Raw genomic sequence first — 23,666 nt, forward strand, 5'->3', positions numbered from 1 at the left:
GAAGACGCAACAAGTTTTATAAAGAAATTGAATGCAATTAGGGGTGATTAACGAGTAGTTGAACCGAATAAAGTTTAATTCGATTCGATAAATTTATAAATACCTTGTTAATTTTTTAAAATATATTTTTAGTAATTAATTTAAAATTATTTCATTTAAAAAATAAACCTAAATAATAATTATTAATTTATTAATAAATAATAAAAATAATAAGTTAATTGATCTATTATTTTTTAATAAATAATAAAATATTATTAATTAATAATATTATTTTAAAACAAAAAAAAACATACTCAACCTTAATATCATCGTATAGTATTAATAAATTTTATTTTTAGTTTAAAAAAAGGTAAATTTTTAGAGAAATTAACAAGCAACGAGTCGAGTTTAACGTTTAATGAATCGAGTCGAACAACAAAATTTTTTAACGAGCATAAGTCGAGTACTGCCCAACTTAGTTGGTGTGTTTTTTTTCATTATTTTTTATTGGTTTAAGCTTGATTTTATATAAATTATATTATATTATATTATTATTATATGATACATATGTATTTTGTCACGTAATTTTTATTTAAAAATTTAAAAAAACTTCTATTTAATTATTTTTAATATGTTATAATATTTTTATTTATCAGTTAACTGTTCAAATAAAAATAAATTATTCTAAATTAAATTTATCGATTATAATCCATATTTAATATTATTATATTTGCAAAATAATCTGACAGTTTTTAGAAGACGTCCAGAAAATACGACTACTTCTTTAAACTATATGTATACAAGTAAATTACATTTTCTCAAAAATAACATGTCTTTTATAATTTTTTTAGAAATTTTTAACGGAGCGTTTGGATGGGGGGAATGCGAGATTTTCATATGAGTGAAATTCACATTCTCCCGTTTGGTTAGCCCGGGAATTTCATTCCCGGTAATGTAATATTATCAATAGTAAATTTTTTGGGGTATATTACCGGAAATGTCATTACCTCCATTTTCTTAGGTATTGTTGGATTACCGACGTTTGGACTAAAATTCCCTTAATTTTTTTTTCAAAAATATTCTTCTTCTGTCATTGAATAAAAAAATTATATGAAGGTTAAATTATAAATTATCCTTAAACTATTTTAGATTTACAAAAAAAAATTTATAATTAAAATTTTATATGAAGTTCAAGGATTAAAAATAAAATTTTACCCTTTCATTAAACATTTTTATATTTTCAATTTTGTAAAAAAAAATTATAGAAATTTTATGAATTTAAATTTTTTAAAGAAAATATATAAATATTTTCCAACTTGTTAAAAAACAAATATATAATAAGGACAATTTGGTCAAATATACATTTCAATAATATTTTATTACTTTAACCAAACACGATAATTTTACATTCCTGTTAAACCAATCAAACACAAAATACAACATTTCCAGTAATCATATCATATTCCCTGGTAATCTTACATTCTCACTGGTAATCTTACATTCCGTGAACTAAACACACTCTAAGTGATTAGACATCTTTCATAAATTATTAAGTGATCCAAATGCTTTTTCAGAGATAATATAATGTTAAGGCAAGTTAATAATTAAATTTAAAAAAAATTCTTTTTTCTAAATTAAATTGAAACAATTTACATCAAAATCAGGACAATAATCTAATAGAACAAATTATTTTAAAATCTACGATATTTATTATAATAAATAATAAATCCGCACAAAGTGATTAGTTTTAAAATTATTAGAATTTATCTTAAGGAATGATAAATTCTTATAAAAATATATTTTATTAAAATTCATCGACTTCCTACGAAAAGTTCCATGTCACTGCATCAATTGCTATTAATTAAATTCTAAATCGTACTATAAACTCGAATAATTATTCTGTTTGAATTATTAGGTTAATTTTGTAACAATTGTTTTATTATTATTAGTGTTATTATTATTATTATTATTATTATTATTATTATATTTTGTGTAGGTAGAAATGTTGATGGTCGGTCCGACAACTAGGTATGGGTGTGCTGGTGGGGGCTCCCCATGGTTTTGAGTTCGGTTCCGATCCTTTCAATACACTGCATACACTGCCAGACACGTGCATTTTGGATAATGAAACGACCCTTCAACGAATACTGGGATTTGAATATTTGTAAATATCCAATTTAGGTTTTATGAATAAGATATTTTTTATTAAGTATAAAATAAGTGTCTCAATTATATTTTTTTCAAATAAGTACTTAAATTATTTTCAGCTCATTTAAGTGCTTAAAGTAATCATCGTTATTATTTAAGTATCTGACGTTATAACGTTATAATTTTAAAGTTTCGATGTTAACAATATTAAAAAATCATGTTAAGTAATATGTGTTATAATCTGATAATTTTCAAATTTTATTTAAAAAACTTAAAAATATTTTATTTGTGAAACCCCCCATTTTTTCTAAATACAAAAAAACTAACTCTTAAAATCTCTTATTTTAGTCTCATTTACTCTAATCGTCGGTTATTTACAGTCACTCATTCGTCGATGACGGACCACTTATACGTCGTTAACCACCCACTAACTAGTTACAACTCTTAATATCATTTCAAAACCTAAAATTCCTAAATCCCTAAATTTCAATATCTAATCCCCAATTCTCAAATACCCAATTCCTTAAATTCATTTGATCGATCGTGATAAACGGTTGTGGAAACCAGCCTCTTAGCCATTGATTGGTCGACCATTTAAATTTGACTGTTTGGCCATGAAAATTAAAATGACAAAATGAAAGGGGAGGGAAAGAGAGAAGGGGAGAGAAAACACACGTTTTTTTAATAATATTTTTATTTTTATAAAAAATATTTTGAAATTATCAGATTGTGACACATGTCACTTAACATGGTGTTTTAACTGTTGCTAACACCGAAATATCTAAAGTGATAATATTTATAAACATTAGATACCTAAAGTGATAATGTTTATAACTTTAGTCATCTTAAATCGTTAAAAATACTTTAAGCACCTATTAAAAAAAATAGAATTTAAGCACTTGTTTATTCTTAAGCTTTTTGTCTGTTTGTTTGGTAAAGAAAGATTAAAACACTACTTAAGCAACTACATTGCTCATTTCTTCATCCTGGAGTGCTTCACGTATAACCAGATATTTTAATAAATTCAAATTCTAACATTTAGTTATAGTATCAATAATTAGGGTTGTAAATGAGACGAGATAGATCGTGAGTTATTCGAGATCGACTCGATCAGGTTTGATAAATATTCGGATCGAATGGACTCGACGCGAGTTCTTAATGAGCCGAAACGAACTACATGATACTCGACTCGAAAAACTCGTTAGCTACTCGAAAATTATATATTAAGATTTTATTTTTTAAAAATAAATTATTTATAATATTAATATTTATGTGTTGATTTTTAAATACAATAAGATTTTCATGTATTTAATGTTCATATTAGTTTGAGGCTTTAATTGAGTTAAGTTTAAATTTTTTTTTTCATTTCGAACATTTTCAAGCTGCTCACGAGCTTCAGTTCAGGATTTCAAGTTCAAGTCGAGTTTGAAATTTTAAGCTTGCAAATTTTTGAGTCGAGCTCAATTTTAAAATTTTCGAGTCGAGTCAAGGTAAACATACTCAAGCCCCGACTCGTTTACCCCTTATAGATAACAAATGAATTTATATTTTAAAATATTTTTTAAAATTTATAAAAAAAATGTAAATCTTACATACTACCATACCTAATACCTTTTGTTGAACCGTTTTCTCATTATATATAGAAATAAATCATGATAGGAGTTGAATGTAATAATAATAAAAATATTAAAAAATAATTTAAAACATAAATCATAAAATATTAGTAAATTGTATTAATTATTTATAAAAAAGTAAAAAATAATCTAATGAAAAGTTTTCATATATTATTGCATGTTTTATCAAAAATTTTATAATAATAATATTTTACCAAAATTTAACTAAAAAACAATTTAATAAATCTCAATTGGGGATGCTTATTGAGCGAGTCAATCGCGAGTTAGGTAATGTTCAACTTGTGCTCGTTAAAAAAGTTTTGTTACTCAACTCGACTCATTGCTCATCAAACTCATAAAAATTTTGCTCGACTTGTGCTTGTTAAAAAACTTGTTGCTCAACTTGACTCATTGCTTGTTAAGCTCGATATTTGGCTCGTTGCTCGTTAAATTTTACATTATTTTTAACTAAATAAAATCTACTAATATTATATAGCGTTTAATATAAATATAAATTAACATATTTAAGTAAAAAAATATCAAGTGAGCGTATGAAGTAATTTCAAAATCTAAACCCTAAAATAACAATTCACTAATACACCAAACTAACGTATTAAAAATAAGATAACATCTCCGAATACATCAAACTAATAAAAACATATTTGAAAAGAAAAGAAAAGAAAAGAGAAGTTGAACGATAAATAATCAATATTAAAAATAAGAAATCAACATTTCTTCCTTTCATTTATTGTCCAATGAAAATATAGGAAAAAACTGCTGATGTGTCAAAATGTGGTTGGATAGATTGGGGATGTTGGCTTCCGGCCTCTCCCTAATGGACTGGGGGAACAGTATTATATAAATAAAATTTCCCATCCCTTGCAATGATTACTGAGGAGGTGATGATCCACATTACAATACAAAATTGATAAACAAATTAAAAAATGCACGTGCAGGGTGGGTTGTTCTTACGGATGCACGTGAATACGATCGACTTGAAATTTTAATTTAAATATGTTTATTGTTAACTTTTTATTAAACTTTTTAATCTTAATTTATTATTAAAATTATTATTGATAAATATAAAAAAATTATTTTCAAAATATTCAATTAAATAGCTTTTAAATATATATTTTTTAAATTTAATTATTTAAAACAATTATGATCAAATTTTAAAAATTTTGACTTTTAAAAAGTCAATAAAAGACAATTTTATGAGATAGAAGTAGTGTTTAATTTGAATTGAATATTTAAAATTTAATATAGTTTTAGAATAAGATCTCACACTTCTTATATATATAATGGAATTTAATTGAAAACAAAATATAAAAAAAAAAATATTAATATAATTATTTTTAAATATATAAAGAATAATTATTTTATAATATTCTGATTAACAATGTCAATTGAATGAAATGATGGGTCAACATTACAACATCGGAAGTGAAAAAAATGACTGGATCTCAATTCATTAAACGTAGATATTAAATAGTGGTATGATATCATAATAGCATCCATTATGTAATAGTAACGGTGTCTTCCGAAATCGATATTACATTTTTAGATACTCATAATAATCACAACATCATTTTTACGTTGACAATCATAAATAAACACAATCGCAATTTAAAATCCATGATTAAATGCTGAAAACGCCCTTGCTTGAATACTAATCAAAGTTTTAGCACAAAGACATTTATCGATGGAAAGCAAACATCCAATGATTTTGTCACAATCCCATCGATAAATCAAATATTCTTTCGTTATACTAAACGTTGCTTTAAAGTACAACCTTGCCTTTTGTCCCTCTGTTTAAAATGGGAAAAAATGGTTTTATCCCGAAGAATATGCCTACGTGCTTAGTTGTTTAGAATCTTAGGCATAATTGCATAAAGCCGTTACCATATAATGAAACAAATTCCCAACTATTGACCAGAAGTAATAAACAGCAGTCAAGGACAAATAAAGGTGGGTAGGCATGCATGCCCCTGCAACCAGAACCTTCCCTAGTTACGAAATGAAGTCTATAGTTATGAAGTATGGATGTCAGATTTTATGTTCAGGGGTGGATTTATAAATTTTAAAGGAATAAAATAATTATCAATAAAAATTATAAAAAAAAAAAAACCTAAATTATATAAGAATTTAAAATTTTCGATTGGTGAACCCTCCTCGATCCCCTAATTGAACCTTGCCTTGTTACCAACTAAGCTTAGAAAGGCAAAATACACAGTTGATGTTTTAATATAATTTTTACATAATTTGTCAAAACAGAAAATAATTAAATATAAGACTTGTTCAATTAATTATATAAAATCAAAATAAATTTTATTTTAATTCAATAATTCTTAATATCTTCGAATGTTGATAATTTATGAGTAATGATTTAGGTTCAAGCCATCTCTACGATGATGATCATCCAAAAAGAAAAACGAGGATGGTGAAAACTCAATGTATAAGCTGAAAACACGACTGACCACAAGTCCATACATAATAGAAGATGCTGCAACACCAATGACACGCATCCGGCATAAAACCCAAGTAGACATCTTCCCAACATCTCCTGTAACATGTATCTCGAAAAGGGTTCATTTTGTCCAATGAAATTACCCGTTGCCGACTCGAATCATTCGACTGCTCTCACTCCCCTCTTTAACTGTTGTTCTTTCAGCCAGTTTCAGTTCAATACTCAACTACAAGATTGACCACAGGAAAAAAACAACAGGTATACACTCTAATTTCTTGGGGGCGGAAATCGGGATTGAAGGTAAGAATTCGAGTTTACTTTGTTCTTCCCCCCCCCCCCATTGACAACCCTTAAAATGATTCGAAGTGTCTTCACCTGAAAGAGTAAAACGGAAATGTTCGGAAATGTCAGTCATTTGTACCATCGAAGCTGCCCCTCGCATTCGCTCTTTTTCTCTCCCTCCAATTCTCGCCCATACTTTAGCCTCTGCGATAGCACGTTCTCTGTCGATATCACGATTGTGGAGTTTCCCTTGCTCTTGAAGCATTGAGGGCTGTCCCTGTGAGATTCATGTCGTTCTGAATCATCCAAACCCATTTCCTCCCCAACCCACCGATATCGTTCATACCTAACTCCGCACTGGTCTCAATTCCTAGCATGATTCTTCCTGTAATTGGGTGAATTTCTATGGGTGGAAGGGGAACCGTGCTGTCGACGCTCATTTGGGCTGTCCAACCCATCTTCCATACTCTTTCTATCATCTTTAAGTCTCGGAGTTGATGGACAGACTCTGTTACTTTGATTGCTAGGCGCATTTGGATCATACGTTTGTGAGACCAAGTATGTAAGGGCTGTCACAACATCGCCTATTAGAGGCCTTGTAGCAGCTTGTTCCTGCAAACATTGCAGCAACTGCAAGAGCTTGGTATAAGCCTCGCATCGGATAACGACCTTGCAGTAGCAGGTCAGCCATTATTGGAAATTCCTGCGGTCTTTGAAAAGCGGTCGCGCCTACAAACAAAATAAAATATAAGTCATTCCACATAAGCATAAGATGTTGGAACTTGGAAGTGAAAGATACCCATGCAACAAGATTATGCTCTCCAGGAGTGCGTGTATTATCAATGGCCTTGCGCCCCGTGATAAGCTCAAGAAAGACCACTCCAAAACTATAGACATCGGACTTTAGGGTGAGCTGGCCAGTCATGCATATTCCGGTGCACAATAACCATAGGTGCCCATCACTCGTGTGGAGACATGGGTTTTGTCGCCAACAGGACCAATTTTGCGAGCCCAAAATCTGATAATTTAGGGTGATAGCCTTCATGAAGAAGGATGTTTGATGATTTCAGGTCCCTATATATAACAGAAGGATTAGCTTTATCGTGCAAGTATTCCAATACCTTGGCCGCACCGGCTGCAATCTTCATTCGGGTATTCCAGTCCAGCGGTTCCTTGTCCGGAGGAAGATCTGAAAACAAATTTAAAACAAGGTAATCATTGGGTCTGCCAATAGTTTATTTTGACAACCGGACTATTTAAATAACCAAACTATAGCAAGCAAACAGGCTAACCAAAGCAGAATTAAGCCAATATAGTCACAAGTTTGTTTCTCCAATAGGTACCCTAAATTGGAGAGCTCAAAGTCGGCTCAAGGAAGAGAACTTGCACCAAAGCAATGGAATGTCGAGTTTTATATTTGTCTAGCAGAATAAATGAAGCCAAAATCAATCAGTAAGAGATCAGTTTTGCAGCAGAACATTAACCGTTCTCCCTACACTGCAATTCATTCAATTGAACTATTGCAGTTCCGACGAAGGCAAAAGCAAAAGGTATGCATATTCCCTAGCATGGAAGTATTTCATAGTTAATATTAGTGCCTTTCGGTTTTCAAGTTGACAGTGCCATCAAACCAAAAGCTAGACTGCAAAGTATTACGCCACCCTTACCGTGTAAGTGATCCTCCAACGACCCCAAAGGCATAAACTCGTAGACAAGGAGGCGCTGGTCTCCATCGGCACAATAACCAATCAAATTGACAAGGTTCGGGTGGTGCAAGAGGCTAAGCATGAGAACTTCAACCAGAAACTCTCTATTCCCCTGAAGGCCGTTTCTATCAAGCTGTTTGACAGCAACAACCTGAAACAATAAAACAATTATGGAGCTTACATTACGAGCAAATTTAACAGGACCGGGATCCCAAGTCCTCCAATTAAAGCAAGCTACTCAAGTGCAATCACAAGGCAAGGTTCAAGTATTTGTCACAGACCTGTCCTGTACTCTCCAACTGGCCCTTGTAACACGTCCGAAACCACCTTCTCCTAATAGACATTCCGGCCTAAAGTTCTTTGTAGCGGCAGCAAGCTCTCGAAAAGTGAATGTTTGTGCTGCGATATTTGCTGTCGGTCCATCTTTAGGTGCTGCAGATTCCTTCTTAGAATCAGAACAGTTCCGAGATTCTGATTTGCCTGTCCAAAGTAGTGAATCAACAATAGGCCTGTAAATGAACCGAACGAACACGAACGGGGATATGTTCATGTTCGTTCGTTTAACTTTAATTGAACAAGTAAACGAACACGAACATAAATGAACAAAAATTTTCTTGTTCATGTGTTCGTTAAGGAATGTAGTTGTTGTGTTCGTTCATGTTCGTTCATTTAAATGTTTTTGAGCTTTTTTCTTTCCGAACACAATAAACGAACATAAATGAAAATATATTTTTTATTTCCTAACAATTTAGGATTATATTTTATTAATTGTTTTGACCTTTTTTTTATTTGTATTTAAAATTAATTGAATTTTAAAATATTTACAGGTGTCAGATTAAAATTTAATAGGTTTTAATATTTTAAAAGGGTCTAGAGGGATTGGGCTAAACATAAACGAACATAAACATAAAAAAAGAACATAAACGAAGAAAACAACGAACATAACGAACGAACATAAACGAACATATTACCGAACGTTCACGAACGTAAATGAACGAACGAGCCCTCTGTTCATGTTCGTTCATTTAATTAAACGAACAAAAATCTTGTTCATGTTTGTTCAATAAAAAAAACGAACACGCGCCGAACGGTTCACGTTTGCTGAAGGTTCGGTTCATTTACAAGCCTAATCAACAACATTCTTGTAATTGTGGCATACAGTGAGCACTGTGATACACTCTTACGACCAGAAAACGTAAAGTTATCTCTCTAGCACAAAACTAACCACAAGAATGAAGTCTCACATAATTGAGTATATAATCCTAAATTCATCTCGGAAACTGCATTTTACATTCTACGACAAAGATAGAAAAGCTTGAGCAAATCTCGACTACATTCTATGTCATTTTTATGAATATTCCAAATTCTCGCTTATAATGCATCGACTATTCCAATGAGCTTATGTAAGCTTAGAAATTATAGATGAACAATGTTCGATAAGAAAATGTGTTCGAAAAACTAAGAGCATAGCTCCCAAAAAACCTCCTTATGGAGCAACATTCAAACTAGTTTGATTCCACTAAAGAATCATCAATCAAAAACCCAGAAACAACCATAATGTATCAGATCAAACAAGCAACATAATCCAACAACTATCTATCAAAATAGAGTGAAAATTTGGCCAAGAAAAATGAAGAACATTTCTACCTGAACTAACCTATTAACATGCTGAGGCTGTGCAACTGAGCCATCTTTAGTTGAATCCTTCTTGTTTAGTGCTTCACAGTGCCCCCACCATTATTGTTCCCTTCCTTGTTTGATGATCCAAAACAAGGGAAAACACCCACCCATAATAATAAAAAAATAAAATAAAATCCCAAAGCAAAATCAAACAATAACCCAGAATTTGAAATGCTATCTTCAACACAATTCTTCAACAATTACTCCAATTTCACACCAAAAAAAAAATCCCATCTTTGTATTTTCTTCCACTTTAAAAATTCAATACTTAACAAGTCTTTGTTTTTCCCACTTCAAAATTCTTTCCTTTTTTAGCTTCTCTCTCTATGCTCAGCTGGCCATTTAAGACAAAAATCCAGACCCAAGTGGCAGATCAAAAATGGAAGGAAAAAAAAAACCTACTTTGTGTAAGACGAGAGGAGAAGGAAAAAAATGGGATGAAATTTTAAAAAAAAACCTGGGGCTTACGTATGGTCAATAGTGGTAGGTAAATTAATTTCCCAAATTACCTTTTTTTTCTGAATTTTTTTATTACTAAAAAAGTATTATTATATATTATTATAAAAATTCAAATATTGAACGATATCAAATAAGTCAGAAATAAAAAGATTATTTGAGATACGGACTATATAGTATTGTTTAGAAATTATCAAACACTAATTATTTAAATAAATATTATAAAAAATTATAACAAATATAATTATTTAATTTTTTACTTGCAATGTTAAAATTAATTTTAGCATAAATATTACTCTTTTATTCCATGAATAATTTTTTATTAATTTAAATAATATGAGATAATATTTATTTAAAATTTTAATTAATCGACAATAAAGTGTATACATAAATATATTTTTAAAATTTAAAAATAGTAAAAAATAACATTTTTTTTATCATTGATATTATTTAATAGATATATTTGTGAGTTTAAATTATTATTTTACACTTTAGTTTGTCGAGAATTAAGGTGGTTTTTCTCAAAAAAATCATTTTTTTAATATTCTCGATCGCAGCATCGTTTAGACTATATCGATCTAACATCTTTTGCAGAAAGGCGCCCTTACAAAGCGCTTTACGTTGATTTGGTGCCCGTGGGGTAAGGCCCCCCTGAAGCGTGCCTTATGCTAACATGGGATACACGTGTGTAAAGCGCGGCACCTGGGCGCGTCTTAGGCCACGTAGGGGTATAGCGCGGGGCAGAGGTATGCCTTATCTGTAAATCTGACACAATATATAGGCGGACCAAGGGCCGCGTCTTAGCTTTATCTGATATAATTATATAAGGCATGGTGCAGGTACCGCATCTTGTAGCTTTTCCCGGTATAAATACTCTTTCCCCCGGTAACTCCTCACATCTCCTCTCAATTAGAAAAAAAATTAATACAACAATCCGACAATCTTCTCATATTTGATTCAGAAGTTCGTGCGATTTTTCGTTATAAGGTAATTTGTGATAATTTTTTTAATTATACTTATTGTTTATTATGATTATTTGAAAAAAAATATTATACTAATTGTTGTCAATTAATTTCTGTGTTTGTAAAATTAGAAAGCAGGAGCATACATCGAATAGTTTTGCGGTAATGTAATAATATAAAAATTTATTTAAATTATTTATGTTTATGTGTAAAAATTTATTGTGTTATATTTTCGTTATATTATTATTTAATCGGCTTTGTTTCAGTTTTTTTTGCAGATATAATATTGTCGCACTTTTAACTCAAAGAATGGCGCGACTTGCAGTTGTTGTTTATTATGATGGTGAAATTCGAGAAGATGAAACCGGTGTGTTTTTTGTATCAAATGAGCGTGTTAAAATATCATTCAAGAGAAACATAACTCTTGAGGAGCTGATAACGAAGATTTCGAGGAGATTCATGTTGGAAGTAGTAGAAGAATGTCTCGTTGCAGTACAGATTTCCAACATCATTGTTGCATTAACTTATACAGCGTTCGAACTTTTGAACAATGATGGTTGAAATGATGGTTGAAGCTCAAAGTAATTATTCAGACGCCGATATTGAGATGTATGCAAATTTTGTTCAAGTAGTGCTGTTCAGGGTCAATCATTAAGCTCCCACTATGGGCTGGCTGAACAAGTTGATCAAGTGACAGCCGACGATAGTAATGTGTAATGATTTTAATGTCATAATAGGGAGACATTCATCCGTAACTCCTTACGATATGTACCGAGATGGGTCGACGAACAATCGTATGGCAATATCGCATCCAGTTCAAGGGGAAGACATTTATCTGCAAATCTCTTTGACCTTAATATGGAGATGACATCGACGCAACATCTGTGCAATTTCATTTGACACGATGGCTTCAGCTCCAAGTGGAGGCATTCGAGTGTGAGCTTTTTCGATTTTTAATATCGATATGCCTTCCAGTTCAAGGGGAAGCGTGCAAGTAGTAGGTTATTCGCCTAATGTGGAGAGCATGGAGGAGGAACCATCATCTCCACCAGAAGAACCGCTTCGTGAGCCTGGTGCGGATGGTGCTGAGATTGGACATTTATTCACCCAGAATCACAATTCAACTCCATGATGATGATGAAGTTCCAGTAAATGTGGCACAAACTAACCCTCCACACAGTATGAAGCTGATTATGGTGCAATGTATGGGCCAGAATTTACGGATATGCTCTCTCGGTGACTATGGATATTACTCATCAATAATAATGGTGAGTTATATTTAGACATGGAGTTTCAAGCAAAGAAGAAGCGATGATGGCTATAAAAAATTATAATATCCATAATTTTGTTCAATCAGAGTCGACCGCTCCACTGAAAAATATGTATGCTACTGTGTCCCGACGTGAAAATTGATGTAATTGGATGGTTTGCGTATCGAAGAGGATGAGGAAAAACAACATATGGGAACTAACAGTATACAACGGTCCTCATACATGTTATGCTGGAAGGGTCAACCAAGATCATCCCAACTTGGACTCTGAAGTGATATGCCAAGCCATCATGCCCATGGTAAAAGCAAGCTCTCATATAGCTGTTGATGTGTTGATTTCAGCTATACAATCGCAGTATGAGTACACTGTCTCCTATAAAAAAACTTGGTTGGCAAAACAAAAAGCCATTGTCAAACTTCATGGCGAATGTGATGCATCTTACAACGAACTTCCAGGCTGGTTTAGGCTGGTGCGGAGGTTGAATCCTAGGACAATTATGGACTTCGAAACCTCCTATGCGTTAATGTTGTCAAATACTGCAAGCCTGTGGTCCAGATCGACGAGACTTTCTTGTATGTAAAATACAAGCAAGTTTTATTATTGGCAGTTGTCCAAGATGACAATCATAACATTTTTCCAGTTGCTTTTGCTCTTGTCGAAGGAGAAGATACAGATTCTTGGGCTTTTTTCCTCCAAAATTTATGTGCACATGTTATCACGAGGGAACAAATCTGTGTCATTTCAAATCGCGGAGCTAGGATCAAAGCAGCAATGGAGTCTTTGGTCCAATGTGGCAACCACCTTTGTCCAACATAGGTATTGTCTCCGACACATTGCTGAACTACTATGGAAGATACAGAAGAATGATGAGCGTCAATTACTTGTGCGCATGGGTAAGTGAAACTGATGTAGTTTGTTTTCTTTCGATCATTTTGATCAGGTTAGTAAGTTATACATTTTTTGATCAGGTTACGAACTACTTCCTCGAACGTTTGAATCAATGCTTCAAGATTTGCGGGAGAAAAACGAGGAATGATAGGATTACATCAGCCTCATCGATAAAGAAATGTGGACGAACACATATGATGGTGGATATCGATATGGACATGACGACCAACTTGGCAGAGGCAATCAATTCAACCTTAAAGGGTGCATGTCACTTACTTTAGCGACTTTGTAAAAACTACATATTTTCATTTTGGGGTTTTTTTGCGAAGCTCAGGGACAAGCTCAAACCTGAATGCAAGGCGGTCATGTCTATCACCCTAGATTAGTTACAGATCTACAGAAAAATTGATGCATCAATGGAATGTCTGTAACAGCTTCTCTAGAAGGCATGACATGTTTCGTGTCATAGAGTTGTCGCGACCTCTTCAAGGGATTGAAGCTGTGTCGTTAAGAGTAAATCTAAGGGATAGAACGTGCGACCGCGGGTATTTTCAAGCTCAGAAATATCCATGCTCTCATGTGATAGCAGCTTGCTCGCATACACGTCAAGACTATAACCATTTTTGGATCTCGTATACCTACTATATGAAGTTTTTAAGGTATACGAATTTGAGTTCCCCTAGGTAATGACAAAGACCCTGATGAGGTTCAAGATTGGCTTCCGATTATACCAAATCCGAGTTTATTGAGGGAGCGTGGTCGTCCAAAATCCAATCGAATCATTGCGATATGAATTCGAGAAAGATATAGACAAGATAGAAGATATGGGCATTGTCCAAAATGATGTAGCTGTTTATCAAATAATAATTATTGTACTTTAATTTGCATTTACTTCAAGTTAATGTTATTCGATAACCGCTGATGAAGATTAAAAAACGATAAAATTATACGAGATTGGACATTGGTGTATATTAACAACTGATATTAACGATACAATAAATATTAAATGGTAAATGATAACCAAATTACAATAACTAATATTAAATGCTAACAAACAAAATTAAGCAAAATAAATTTAACAAAAAGTCCAACAAATATACAAAATAAATTAAAATAATCCAACCATATAACGAATTAAAGTAAGTATTAAATGATAAATAAAAAAAATTACAATAAAAACCCAATAAACAACTACAATAAAAAGTACTAAATATAAATATAATAAAAAACAAAATCTATCGATGCCTACGGCGCGAATGTGTTCTACAGGGCGATGGCTGTCGGTCTTGAGGAGGATTTCTTCGTATCACTGGTTGTGACTCCTCGCTGTCATCATCATCATCATTGTCATCGCCGTCCTCGTCGTCGTCATCTTGAGCAGCTAAATTTTGTTGATGAGGAGCTTATGACGATGAAGCACCTCATAAATAATGGCCATGGAGGTGTATAACTGACTATCCACTGGCCTGCGAAATCTGGGAAAACTCATAAAACCCAGACATCACTGAGTGTGAAAACTGTACAGGAGGTGTTTGTGCTGCGGCCATGGTTGATGAGGCTGAACCCGCCAAAATGTGGGCATATGAACCCCAAGTTGGATCTATAAAAATAGACCCATAATAGCCTCCAAGAGGGGTCATATAACTCTGTGAAGGTGGCGGCGGCGGGATCATAAAACCAGGTGATGGTGGCGGCGACGGCATCGGGTAAGGGAATGACGGTGGCGGATAAACATATGGTTGTGGTATGTAAGTCGTTGTAGACGGTGACTGCTGTGAAGGTCCTGTTGGTGCAGCTGAGGATGAACCGGAAGCACCTACTCTCATTCCATGAGTCGGGGGACGATGGTGCTGTGTCGGTAAACGTCTCTGTCGACGTCGTGGACAGGTCCGCCCTCGTGCATCATCAGAAAGTAGAAACGATTTCCCATTTCTGTTGAACCACTCATAATAATCATCACCAACCGTCAAGTGATCAACATAAATGGGCTCTCTACAGGGAAGGCATCGATATCGATCCTCTCAACACACGACCCACTCATGATGCCTCACCAGCCAATCTGTATCGATCTTGTCGTGTCTATTTGTGCTATGCAACTCGTCCATATTGGGAGGTGCTTCCGGAATTGGTTGAAAACAACCAAATTGCCGGAGTACGCGATCAGTAGAGTGCCACTCAATGATCGCATAACAGATCAAAGGGACCATCGCCATCCAAACATCTGATGGGCCCCTCAACTCAGGTGGGATCACCGTCCTCACATCATCATTAGAATATGACACCATTCAAACTAAAACAAATATATAATTTTTATAAAAAATAATCTAATTATATATAATCTAAAATCAAATTTTAAACATTAAAATTCATACTGTGTGCCAGCCTTCTGATCGATTAACACCCTAATTTTTCTAAATCATCAGGTAGTCCTGAGATTTTTCCTATCAGTAGACTCCTATTCAAGGGAAAAAAAATTATATACGCTGTATAAAATGATTAATATATGAAATAAGTTTTATAATTACCTCAAGAGTAGCCGAATAGGTTCTTCACAACGAGACATAAAAGGGCAATCGATACCATACCCAAGACCTGCAGGAGGAGGCATCCGCCGATAGCATCTCCTATAGTCAGTGGCTCGACACATCTCCCTGTACAATAAAGCCAAAACTGTCGAGCTCCAACTGAGTGATCCGACCAGATAAAAGTCGCTAAGATGTCACAACCACATGCAGTGAACTTGGTTGCGCGATTTGTCTGGCATCATCAACTCTCCTATCAGCTGCAGTATGCATGCCGTGCATACATTTTAATTAAATTGGCATCTAACCAATTTAACGGTATCCGACCACCATTAAAATTTTTCGGGACACGTCCTAGATTTTCTCGGCACAAAGTAGTCCAAGAACCCTTCACTATCCCTGATATCACATCTCTATCCACCGGAAGCCCTAGGTGCATAGCAACATCCTCAAGTGTAATCGTGCACTCTCCACACAGAAGATGGAATGTGTGAGTCTCCGGCCTCCCCCGCTCTACTAAGGCAGAAATAAGGTCTGGTTCTATCTTACAGTGACACTGATATCTACCTATATAACCGAATACAACCTCTACTAAATACGACGAGACACAGCTAGGTATCATTAACTTAAGGTTCCTAATAAAAGGATCTAATACACGGTCCTTCTCCTAAAATTAAATAATTACAAAAATTAATTCTTAATCTAATAATCATGCATTAAATAAATCAACAAATTATTACTAATAATTTAAATTAAATTAAAACGTTAAAATGTTACCGTATCAGCAAAGTGTTAAGATATATGATTTCCATCCAATTGAAGTAGACCGTCTTCTATTTTATATCTGTAAAACAATTAATTAAGTAAAATATTAAAAAAATTAAATACTTAAATAAATTAAATACAAAATATTAAGTCGGGGTAGGTGGGTAATTATACCTAAGGCGTGCCATAGGGGACGCGCCTTTCTGACGCGTGACAGATTTATAGGTAAGGCGTGGCCCCTGCCTCGCGCTATACCCCTACGTAGCCTAAGGCGCTCCCCAAGGGCCGCGCTTTACACACATGTATCCTATGTTAGCATAAGGTGCGCTTCAGGGGGCGCGCCTTACCCCACGTGCCACCAAATTAGAGTAAAGCGCTCTGCAGGGGACGCACCTTTCTGCAAAAGGTGTTAGATTAAAAAATATAGTCTGAACGGTGCCTGATCGAGAATATTAAATTGATAAGATGATTTTTCGGGAAGAACGTCGAGAATTAAGGTATTTTGTTAAATAAAATATGATGGAAATTTATTATAATACTAACAGATAACTATTTTAATAAATAAATAATCATCACGGTTGGAAAAAAGTATGGGTCCTTGAAGAATATGTGGTACCACACTTTTGATGGGAATTCTTAACACAATGTTTACTTTTTAAAGAAATATATTATATTTTTAAATTAAAATAAAATAATAAAAATAAAATAAAAGTAGAAAAAAGGGAATTTGATTAGATGTGGTTGATTTTCGTGTTTTCCTTTTTAGTAGTTTTGAAATTTGAGCCGTTTGATTCGGAATGAGATGGAAGAAACAAAGGTGGTGATGTCAGGATGCTTCGTCCAACTATGTTTTATATCGTATAAATTACGTATTTAGTTTCTACACTATCAGTTTCAATTCATTTTAGTATCTAAACTTTTAATTTTATTTTTTATAAGTAAATTATATTCATCCAAAAGAATACAGACTAGCTGCTACAAATAATCAAAATTCACCTCACTAGGACAAACCCCAATTTATGCACAAATGGCTATTTACATCATCAAGCCTAAGCATGCCATATCTACACAATTTGACTCTCACAGCCACTTTTATACTATTTACAATTACTTCGATCGAACGAGACGAGCCCCTGAAGTGTCTATGGTTACGCTCTTCCCAGATAGAGTACAACAATCCAATCCAATTAAAAAGCTCATCCCAATTATTCGACTCCTAACGAACTTCACAGGAAGTTAGAACAATACCCCGCACTTTCTTAGCAAAGGAACACTCAGCAAAGAGATGATCCCGAGATTCAATGCCAGAGCCACACATCCCGTAAACATTATCAATAGCCAAACCAAAATGTACAAGCCTATCTTTAGTAGGCAACCTATTAAGAATGACCATCCACAAGATTAAAAAAAATTTAGGTATGTGAGTAAGGAACCAGATCAACCTATGCTAGTTTACCTTCTCCCTACAGTTACGAATATTATCCCAAATCCATTTTCCTTTAATAAGATTCCAGTTGGCACAAGGACAGAACAAACGTCTAGCCTCCTCTCACATACTCAGAAGTTTGCTTAGGATCCAGCTAAAGTGTGCTTTGCATTCTACCTCCGAATAGCTAGCTGTTTTGAAACAATACTCTTTAATCCAGGCTAACCAGAGTGAGCCCTCATTAGCCATAATGTTTTTTTTACTAATAACAGGCAACATGTTTTACTCCATACCACAAGGTTTCTAAGACCCAAACCACCCTCAAATTTTAAGGAACAAATCTGATTCCATCCCATACGAGCTCCCTTAGCTGGGGCGTCGTTGCTCTTCCAGAAGAAACACATACAAAGGCGTTCAATATCCCTAATGATCCCCTTAGGAGTACCAACTGCCTACTCTAGTAGTTAAATATGCTAAACAATACAGTTTTTACCAACTAGAGTCTACCCCCATAACTCAGATTCTTGTTAGACCACTAGCTAAGTTTATCTTTAATCTTTTTCACTAATGTTGCACAGTCTCTACCAATGAGTTTACGAGTCACAAGAGGCACCCCGAGATACCTCACAAGGAGCTACCCCAATATAAACCCAGTAGCCAACATAATCTGCTCTAGATCAAGCGCATTCAAACCACAATCATACAATTATGTCTTCTGTGCATTCAACTTAAGACCAGACAGCTCATAAAACTTATCTAAGGTACTTTGCACTCCCAGCACAACATCAAGAGAACCATGACAGAAAACTAGCAGGTCATCTGCGAAGCAAAGGTGAGTGAGAGATATTCTCCTAAACTTGGGGTGAAATTTAAAAATACCATGTTTTGCAGCAGTATCTAAAAGAGTGGACATGACATTCATGGCAATGACAAAGAGGTAAGGAGATAAAGGATCTCCTTGCCTAATCCCCTAGCTCCTTTGAATTACCCCACCAAGATACCATTTAAAGAGAGAGAGTACATGGGAGTAGCAATGCAGGCCTTAATCCAGTTACAAAAAGTATCAGGAAGTCCCATTGTATCAAGAACATTCAACAAGAATTCCTAACTAACAGAGTCATAAGCCTTCTGTAAATCAATTTTGATTACACATCTAGGTGAGAGACTCTTCCTAGAGTAGCCTTTAACAATTTCCTGAGCTAGCAAGGTGTTATCAACAATGTTTCTACCCTTGACAAAAGCTGACTGACTAGGGGAGATCATGCCAAGGAAGAATGGGGCTATTCTATTAACAAGTATTATTGTGATAGTTTTATAAACTACTGAATAGCAAGAGACAGGTCTGAATTCTTTTGCTAAGCATGCATTTAGATATTTAGGAACCAAGACTAAGGCAGTGTTATAACACCCATAACCCGTATAATTATACCTATACAGATTATAGATGTTATCCGAATTTGTAAAACCATTTTGATTTCAAAATACATTTAAAATTTATTCTCTTTAAAATGATGATTGATATTATCAAAATATCATTCCATATAATTTATACTTTATTATAACAAATTTAATTCAAAAGATTTTTTTAAATGAACAGTGAACAGTGTCGATGAACAGTAGGGGAATCGGTTCCCTATTGGGGGAATCGGTACCCCAAATGCATTCTAGAAAATTTTGCTTAAAACCGTGGTTACTGTTCATGCTACATTAACTGGTAACTTCCGAAAATACATATACATTCATAAAAATTAACATTTCATCACTATAAAAATTTTCAAAATTTATTCAACAAATAAATTGAACATTTTTAAATTACATGCCACTATCTAAAATCAAATTCCATCGTAGGATGTCTTACTAATATTGAAATATACCTCTCGATGCTTGATGTCGTTCTGAACTCTTTATTCTTATTCTTTGCTTTATACCTACGTGTGAAAATCATCACAAGCTAAGTATATACTTAGCGAGGCAATTAAAATATTTTACAGTGCAATACAATTCATGCATGATTTTCAATGTCAAAAATCAAATTTCCATAAAATCATTTTTACTAACATATCCAATATTTTCCCATGATCAAAATAATATAAAATCTCTTACCATTTATCCCATAAGCTCGTAAGCTTATTTTATCAAAATACTTACCATTTAAATTCCATAAGCTCGTAAGCTTATTTTATCAATATACTTGCCATCATTCATAAGCTTGTAAGCTTATTTGCATACTTGCCATTTATTAACCAATAAACCATAACTCATAGCCCATAATATAATTGTATGAGGAACCCAATATAGGAGTCAAATATTGCACCGAAGTGCTGAGGTCGAGCTTTGCTCACCTAATAATGCACCGTAGTGCTTATACCGTGTCTTTGCTAGACACTTTGAGGCCTGGACTATGTGTCTTCTCTAGACACTCTAGTACTACCTAATATTGCAGCTGTTAGACTCTATGGCATGCCATTAATACCACTGATCCTCAATAACATATTTGGGCATATAGTCAATTTTATTTAATCCATTCATGGCAAAGTATATTATCAAATTTAACATTGGACAGTTCATACCCGAAAACATTCATGGTAAAATATCTCATTTTTCATGATCAATGCATTTTAATTCATACTCTGACATATCAATGTCAATTTATAAAAATGATATAAAATCATGCCGATATAAACAAGGTCGACTTATCGCAAGTCTTCCTTATGATGTATAAAATATTCATATATAATTTCATGCATGTATTGCACTCACCTTGACACTTTATATCTTTCAAAATATTGTGCCTCACTATTGTCCACAATATACCCTTTTTATACTTGACTTGCTTCAATTGCAAATCAACCATGATCTGTATAAATCACAAATTTATAACAATACATATGTTAGTATTGTACTAACATAAACATATCCCAAAATAATTCCGTATTATATTTGATACTCATTATCTATCAAAATACTTAATACTTAATAATTTCCTTTTAACATTGGAACCAATTTTTCCAATTTACACAAAATGGTCCTTCACCATTTTATCACTTAGAATTTCAATACAAAAATTCCAGTATTGAAATTATTATCAACCCAGTACACAAAGGCATAATTACAATAACACTCCCAACAATTCGAAATTTGTATTACAATCACCAAACTTTCTAAAATTTCCATATTCTGACAACTTGCACTACCTTTAAAGAATCAGTATTCTGTACTGATATACACACTTTAATTCAATTTCGTTTATTCCGTTGCAAACTATACTCGAATACGAATCTATCCATATAAAGAACTCCTTCTAATTCATTCTGTATAATTTATGATGAATTTTCAAAGTTGACCAACAGAATCTGTTTTGCAGAATCTGCTTTGCAGAATCTGCTGTCCGATTTTTCTGACCCTTCCTTGATTAAAAATTCATATTTTTTTTGTACACACCTTGAAATTGATCCACGTTTGTTCCAAAAAAAACTAGATCAATATATGAACACAATATATAAAAATAACCTCCAAATTATTTTTATATAAATTCTGGTGAATTTTCGAACCTAATACCAAATTCAGAATCTAACTGTTTCTTTTAACTTCATCCCTAGGTTCTTCATCAATTTTCCAAAATTTACGAATTTATCCCAAACTTTTCAAAACTTACGAAATGATCCCCAATTTTTCTAAGGCTTGTAGAATACTTCCTTCATCATTTCCAACCCATATATAATTTTTCCATAATTTTTCTCACTCAAACCATTCATGGCTGAAATTTAAAGAACAAGTTCTAGAAAGATTAAACATGTTCTAATCATCTTTCATGCTAGAATATGAATCAACTACCACACAAACATCAAAATCCATCATAAATTTCATGATCCCTTATATGAACACAAACCCTTAGATTTGGGATCTTTGAACACCAACAAGATTATCATACAATATTGGTACCAAAAGATAGAGTTTTTCGCATATAACAATTTTGTTTTTACGACTTACTCAAAATCCTAAGTAAATTGCTTGAAAAATTGAGTTGAAAATTTTCTCTTACCTTAAGAGAAACCCACGGCTTGGAGAAGAAGATGAGCTGAAAATACTTCCCCATCATAATACTCTAATATCAAATAAGTCTAGCACATGTCTTATAATAGAATTATTTTATTCAATTCAATAGGAAATTCCATTTTTTCCATTAATGAATCTCCATAATTACCATAAAACCAAGCCATTTGCTTATTATCATATTACAAAGTCAAACATAAATTATTTTGACTTTGACTTTTGAAATTCACCTTGAATTTTCAAATCTTGCGTTTTAGTCACTAAATTCCACTATTTCGGTTAAATCTAAAAATTTGCACATTTCCAGACCAAATTTCTTTGATCCAAAATATTAAATAATATTTCCAACCATTTTATAACATCCTTCAAATTTTTGTAAAATGCCAATTTGATCTGAAATATCGATTTCCTTACCGGCTTTAACCATTTCTAGTTTTTCTTTACTAAAATTGCAAATCCAAAAAATATGATTTCTATAACTCCACTATCAAGAGTAAACCATCTATTTATGGAATAAAAATTCTTTTTAGGAAATTATCACTTAATTCCCTAAGTTATTTTTCCAAATTTCTACTTTGACCATTAAACTTTCAAAATTTGCATTTTGGTCATTGTCTAAATTTTTAGGGTATTACAAGTGTCATTGAAAGAAAACAACAAACATGAGGATTGGAAGAAATACCTCAGAGCAGAAACAAAGCAAGTACCTACTATGTCCCAGGTAGCCTTGAAAAAACCAGAAGTATAACGATAAGGGCCTGGACTTTTATCATTTCCTTGTCTAAACAGGGCCTCCTTAATCTCCATATCACTCACCTCTTTGGTTAAAAAACAACTGCTCCTTCAGGCAAGGAGTAATTTAACAGTCCTTTTAAATCCTCAACAGAGTTGCTTCTGACTAAAGGGTACACAAAACCAATCAGGTTAGTGGAGAAGCTCTCTAACTCAGTAGCCATGCCATCAAAAGAGTCATAATATCGTCCATCTTCACCTTTGATAACTCTAATGGTATTTCGCTTCTTATTAGACTTTACCCTCTGATGGAAGAATCTAGTATTAAGATCCCCCTCACTTAACCAATGAATCTTAGCCTTTTGTCTGTAGAACTCAGATTCAGCCACTTCCAGTTCCACTAGTTCAGAATGGGTTCTTTTCTTATCATCAATTATCCTCTGATCAACATGAGTCAGATTAAAAATCTGAATTTGCTCCAGCTCAGTCCTTTTTTCCTTCACTCTACCAGAAATGTCAAAAAGTGCTCCTTTTTAAGCTCTTTTAAGAAAGGCTTGAGTCTTCTCAATTTACTGAATAGAACTTGCGTAGTTGAGCCTTCACAATGACCTTGCCAAGAATCTTTAATTGTGCTAAAAAAATTTCATGTGAGGTCCAACAATTCATTTTTAATTTTCAAAATCATACATAATATTTAATTTACATTTCAATTTAGT

The 23,666-nt window shown here is 33.2% G+C and overlaps 1 pseudogene; it reads right to left on the minus strand.

The window, feature by feature from the left end:
* Nucleotides 1-6,599: 6,599 nt before the first annotated feature.
* Nucleotides 6,600-23,025, minus strand: LOC120178420 (annotated as a pseudogene).
* Between the last annotated feature and the right edge of the window lie 641 nt (nucleotides 23,026-23,666).

This window comes from Hibiscus syriacus, unplaced genomic scaffold (genome assembly GCF_006381635.1).
Source record: "Hibiscus syriacus cultivar Baekdansim isolate YM2019G1 unplaced genomic scaffold, ASM638163v2 tig00112349_pilon, whole genome shotgun sequence".
NCBI classification, from domain to species: Eukaryota; Viridiplantae; Streptophyta; class Magnoliopsida; order Malvales; family Malvaceae; genus Hibiscus; species Hibiscus syriacus.